Raw genomic sequence first — 6576 nt, 5'->3', positions numbered from 1 at the left:
ATCAACAACAACCCCCCACACAATCCTGCTGTCGAAATGCTCCACTTTTCTTTCTCAGTCACTGGTTTAGTTGGCCTCTCTGCCTGGCTGCCTCTGGTGGAAAGAAACATGCACATGTCCTGTGTGAGCTCATTTGCTGGGAACGTCAGAGGGGCTGTGCAGCTGGAGAGAGCAGCAGAACGGCGTGCCGTATACCTATATTAAATATGCATTCACAAGGGCTCTTCTGTATGTTACATATCAGCAACAGATTTATTTGATTCCACTGAGGTTTTATTTATAATGTTTTTATATTTCCCAGACTGTGGCCATCAGCGTTGCACTGCAGCAGCAAGAGTTTCAGTCTGGCCTCCATCGCTTTAGATTTGCAAATAAATCTGATTCCTCACAACCAAATGCAACTAGGAATGTGTCCTACAGAGGGCAGCGATGCATAACAATTATAATGTATGAGTAAAAACTCCAAGAAGCACTGAACCAGTAACATCAACATACTTTTTAGAAGTATAAGCACTTACCAGGGACTTTATCAGGTACACTGTGCTACCGTCATACTAGACCCCCTTGTCCCTACAGAAGTGTTTTGATGCTTCATGGCACAGATTTAACAAGTTGCTGGAAAGATTCCTCTGAGATTTGGTCCATGTTGACAGGATAGCATCTCGCAGTTGCTTTGTTGGCTGCACATCCATTAGGATAGGGGTTTGTGTTGGTGTGTGAGGCTGTAGCCTGTAGGTTTATGTTGTTATGTGGTAATTATGAGACAGTGTGTTTCAAATCATTTTAAATAGTAACATGAAGAAAACATAACAGATGTCTTTCTCCTGTGTGTAATTAAGTAATGTAATGCATTATTTTAAGAAAAGTGTTCTGTGTAATATACACATATTGCACAGAACACTATAATATATACACACACATAGTTAAATACGTTAGGTTGATGCCATGTGACTGGCTGTTGAGACATAATGAACAATAGACAGGTATACCTAATAAAGTGGTCTGTGGGTGTACACAGTCTTAAAAATAGTAATGTCATTAATAAATAACCTCAGAGACAGTCTCTTTCAGCAAATGATGAAATCTTTTATTTATTCCTTTGGCCCAGCCTTTTTCTTGGCTGGTGTTACCTCAAAGAGGTGGTGTACGTAAAAAAAAAAAAGAAGAAAAAAATGTGTTGCTGCAGATCTGTGTCCAGACTCTCTGAAGTCTTTATAGTGCTGCAAAGAAAATACAAATAAACTCAGTGTGAGTGTTTTATTTCAAAATTTTGGCTATTTTTGATTTTATCTTTGTATTTCACCTTTAATTTTTGTTGTCCCTGCCTCGTTTGGTATCATTCTTTTCAGCACAATCTCACGTCTGAATTTACAGTTATTTTTTCAATGACATGCTGAATTAACACAACTGATCTGAAATCACACAGAAAGATTAAAATTGAGTATGAAAATGTTATTACCAAAGCTTTCCCCCCTTCCTACATAACCAAATCCCACGTGTTACCAAATCATTTCTGTTGGTCAACATGGTACACTTTTACACCAATCCGATCGTTAAGTCTGACGTCACTAGCCGTGTCTGGGCCTAAACTCCGCTGCAGGTCCATATATCAAACGATCACTATGGCATTACTGAGAGTTGAAAAACTGTCTAAAGTCTTTCATCTTTAATAAAATGATCAGCGTTCTGCTCTACCAGGTGTAACAATTGAGTTTAACATCCAGGCATCCATGAAACATTTAACGGAGTTAGAAGTTAGCAGGAAGTTAGCTCGCTAGCTTCCATCTAAATACAATATAGCATGTCCTGACTGCGGGGTTTTGGAAACAAATTAAAACGTACAGCTCTGTTATCACTTCCAGCATAAATGAAGATAGAAAACTAAACAGCAGTGACGTTTGTAGGGTTACTGAAGTTGGGCTAGCTGGTATATAATGATGTGCTACGTGACCGCTAGCGACACAGCTATGTTAGCATAATATAAACAAGCTAACTTTTTTTCCACTCGATAAAAGTTAACGTGAGTGTTCTCGGTGGTCAGGAACAAATGTAATCGCATGGCAGGATGCTGTAAAAGGACCAAACTTCAGCCAGGAGAACAACTGAGATAATCCATCCACAATACGAGGTTAGTCATTCATATACTGCTGCATGGGCTGGGCTGTAGCTACATCCTAAGGTTTTAAAAACTGAGCTTAAATAAATGATTAGCGGTAATAAAAGCCGAGGGAGGTCAACAGTGATCACTGACTGTTTTAGGAGCTTTTTGAGATTAAATAGAAGAAAATACAAAGCATTAAACATGTTAACAACACAAAATCCATATTAAATGCAGACTACTTTAGGCCCGGAAGTAGGATTTGTCACGTCATCACTTAATAATCAGGTAGGAAAGGGTTGGCATTTTTTTTCCTTTTCATTTTTTCTTGCACTGTTTTATGCAAGTTTTATGCGATTTACTGGTGAAATGGCATCCAAAAGAAAATCATACAGTGATAAGGAAGTTGCTTTGTTGAATATGATCTGGAATGATAGTGGGACACAGCTTTGTGTGGAAGATTCATCTTCAGATGATGAGGACCTCACCAATGTTCCCTCTAAACTGAACGCGTGCGCAATTGCGCACTGCTGGCACGGTCTCTGCACACAGAAAATCTGCGTTGCGCACCAAAAAAAAATCTAACCTGAATTGAAATTAAAATGAATACTCTAACAATTCTGTTTTGCAGTGTTAGTCAGTGACTGACTGGCTGCTCCAGTATGGGATCAGAACGATGCCACCTTATCCCATAGTCCAGCCAATAATGCGATTCACATTCGTATATACGCAGCTAATCAACGTTGTTGACAGGCTATGACAGCGTCCTTATGGGCCGACACAGGTGTTTTAGTTACCAAAGCAGCATGGCTGATGTGGAGTGAAGCCACGTTAATGACAACGTGTACAACCATTGGAGATGTGAGCAGGACAGACGGAACAATTGAGGGAAAAAGTGTGGACTTTACACCAGTTTTTAAATTGTGTTGATAGGCCACGTACAACCAGAGTTATGATAAAAATATGCAATGTTTGGTTTTCTTCCTGAATACTATCGTTGTTTATATTTACTGCGGGAAGAAACGGTAAAAACGGCGTTTTACAAGGAAAACGCTCGAAAGCACTCCACCTGTGAGCAAAACCAAAACCCCACCCTTTCCTATTGGTCGAAAAATGTACCATGTCCACCAATCAAAAAATGATATGGCAACATGGCATTTAGTTGTTTAGGAATGGGGGAAGTTTTAGGAGTGACAGCGGTGTTTTGAGATGTGAGAGATTTGTGACGTTTAGCACAAATCTTGTGTAGTTAGTGTGTAGTGTAGTCAATAGTTTTGTTTTGTGTGTCAGAACAATGAGGTGACTGCTGAATGTTACAGGTGTTACAGCAGTGATACACCTCCTGTTGTCAGGCCTGCAGGTATCAGGCTTGTGATGTTCTCCTTTATCTCATAGTGGACAGAAATTATTTTTTGGAGTGGCACAAATAATTTGTGTGGCATCAGATTTGATGCAGAACAGCTGATTGTTCTGTAAATAGTTTGAAATGTTTATTTAAAAAACGCCTTGGCTGCATTTTTAGGTTAAACAGCTGCAAAAAACTTTGTTGTTTGCAAAACTCAGTTACTTTTTTGAAGAAGTAACTATATAATTAATTGCCCAACATTGGTCATTAATATACTGTATTATGCAGACAGAGAGTTACAGGACTCTCTCCCAGACCACAGACTCATAATACAAGTCACAGCTTTTTAAAAAAAAAAGAGTTTTGTTTTCAGAGTTTTCTTTTCTTTTTTTTAAATTTTCATTGTAAGTGGGCTAAAGCAGTTAATTAAAAGTAGTCTAACATAAATGTAAATGCTGTACTTTGATTATTTTAATAAACCATGTAACTTGGATGGATTCGATGCTGGCGTGACCACAGTGCACACGTCTGCTGTTGCTCACAGTGGTCCAAGGGACGCTCAGGGAGTTTGTGTGTTCGCTCAGACACATGAAAAATTAGAGGGAACTTTGGACCTCACCATTCCAGTTCCAGAAAATAGCAATTTAGAAGTTGTGACACTGCTGCCTGAAAAGTATGTTATCACAATTCTGTTATGGAATTCATTCTATCCAATGAATCCCGTGTATGAAAAAAATTCTATATAGATCAAATTTGTATGTTTAAAAACAGATAGGGCTGAGAATTTCATTAAACATGAAATTACATATCACGTTTTCTACATGTTAGGATACCTGGGTCCCAGTGGTTATGGTTTTGATTTATCTATAATCTTTGATTTAGTGTTTCTGTTATTTACATTTGGAATTTCAAGCTCCCCTATATATTTAGTATTTCTGATGTGTAGTTCTTAGTTTTGTTACAGTGCCTTCCCTGTGTTCTTGTGTCTCTTTGTCTCAGTTATGTTTTCATGTCTGTTCTTTCCCCGTCTCGTCTGTGTGATTAGCGCCACCTGTGTTTCCTCTTTGCCCTGTTCCCCTCTTGTATTTAGTATCTGTCTTTTCCTCTGCTCATCGTTGTCCTCGTCCTCCCTCATTCCCCGCTGTGTGTCCTACCAAAAACATATGATTTTGTTATAAAATTTCAGCTCTCACGTGGAAGGCTGAGACTTCCAAATGGCTGATTCAGACACTGGCTACACCTGGAATTTTTTTGTTTGCACGGGAAAGAGTGAGGTCAGCACAACATATGGACTAAGCTACTCAGCTGTTATGGATCTTTTACCTCTGTTGTTGCTTGGTCAGGGCTACATTTTGTATGTGGACAACACACAAGCTCTACACAAGCTCTTTTTTGGTGAGCTATACCAAAAAAATAAATAAATAAATTGGCTGTTGTGGCACAATTAGAATTTAATTTATTTTGATTTAGAATGAGGGACAATACATATTAATGAACATTTTAACAAATGTAAAGAAAAAAACTGACTGGCTTTCCGCACACAAGCAAAAATGACTTTCCTAAGAAGGCAGAGAGGGGAGATGTGCGCTGGATAAGGAAAGACGAACTGCTGTTTGGGAAGTGGACTGACACACGAGAGGTCACAATGTGCTCCACGGTGCACAAGGCCAGAAAGACTGTGCAGCGAAAAGTGAAGGGAGCTGCAGGTTGGACAACAAAGGCTGTACCTGTTCCGGATTGTGTTGTGAACTACAACAAGAACATGGGTGGTGTTGATTTGTCCGATCCTCTGATTGGTTATTACACTGTCCTCCATAAAACTATGAAATGGTATAAAACTTTTTTTTTTTTATCATTTCTTAGACATTGCTGTCGTTAACAGTTTTTTTTTTTGCATATGGAGTTATGCAAGAGCTAGGGTAAGGAGACAATGACACAAAAAAGTTCCAGGAGCACGTTGCCAAGGAGATGCTTGACTTTGCTGTTACCTCAGCATCACCACCACCAACACAAATGCCTAAACCCAACTGCATGCCACGTTATTTGGCAGCAATGCAACAGTTTCAAGGAGATATTGCAGGACGTACCAGGATGCTGGCATCCCGAGTGTGAAAACCCCAATTTCTTGTAGGGCTTTATTTCTTTGTTCATGTAAACGGTCATCCAATAATATTTAATATTCAAGTATGGTGAGCAACCATTAACAATTTAGAGGTATCAAAGCCGTGTGCTTAACTTCTCCAACTCTACAGACCTATTCATGACAGAGAACTGCTCCAAAAATGACCCCCTAGTTACGTTAGACTCACTTGGAAATGAAATAAATTATTTTTAATAATTTGCATACACACCCAGAGACACAGAGGCTTGGAAGGACCTTTGATGATAATGTCGTAAGGCCAGGGAACTCATCATTGTAAAAAACAAGTTTATGTTATGGTTCTGAGTCTGAGGACTCAGTGTTTTGTTTTAATTAATATTATCTTATGTTTCGGTTTAATTCTGGTTATGTCTTCTGCTAGGATTTTTAGTTCTTAGGTTTTGGTTCCCGTGCTCCCTCTGTTCTGCATCTAGTCTGTGTCTCTGTGCCTGTCGTGTGCTTCGTGTTTTATTTTGACAGTGCCTGCTCTGCATTCAGTCCTGAAGTTTGTTTTTGACCTAGTCTTTGACGAGAACGCTACACAAGTTGACATTTTTGGAACACCATATTGGAGAAGAACATGGATACTGATTCGTTTGAAAACGTGAATCAGTCCCTGGAGGCTGACTCACCTCCAGATCCTCCAAGTACCAAATTTGAACTCTCCTTGGAGAAGGGTCTTACGGCACAGTTGCAAAATGTGTCAGAATGGCTGACAAAAAGACTGTAGCTATTAAAATAATAAAACATCAGAACCCAAAAGACCTGTTGGAAAACCAAGAGGTAAAAACAGCTGCCAAAAATTTCAGCTAGAAAGATGTGTGGAGTGAATGTAAGGACTGTGATGAAATGCCTGTAAAATGTTTATTTCTGTTACACTAATGTAAAAACCATTTGTTACGGAGCCCCCCAGGGGACATGGGAGAAAAAAAAATTGGGGAGGAAAAAAAAAAATTAGGGAGGAAAAAAAAAATTAAGACGGACTTTTGCGAG

The 6576-nt window shown here is 39.1% G+C and overlaps 1 long non-coding RNA gene across 1 annotated transcript in view; it reads left to right on the top strand.

Moving 5' to 3' along the window:
* The first annotated feature begins 3950 nt into the window (after positions 1-3950).
* LOC121814774 overlaps positions 3951-6576 on the top strand; it is a 6569-nt gene continuing 3943 nt past the window's right edge. The window contains exon 1 of the long non-coding RNA XR_006054563.1: positions 3951-6366. This is a non-coding gene — a long non-coding RNA (uncharacterized LOC121814774). The remainder of the gene's footprint in view (positions 6367-6576) is intronic.

This window comes from Haplochromis burtoni, unplaced genomic scaffold (assembly GCF_018398535.1).
Source record: "Haplochromis burtoni strain Fernald_Lab_line unplaced genomic scaffold, NCSU_Asbu1 Contig_82, whole genome shotgun sequence".
In the NCBI taxonomy this organism is placed as follows: domain Eukaryota; kingdom Metazoa; phylum Chordata; class Actinopteri; order Cichliformes; family Cichlidae; genus Haplochromis; species Haplochromis burtoni.
Note: the sequence above shows the minus strand (reverse complement) of the source record. Positions and strands in the feature narration are given on the sequence as shown.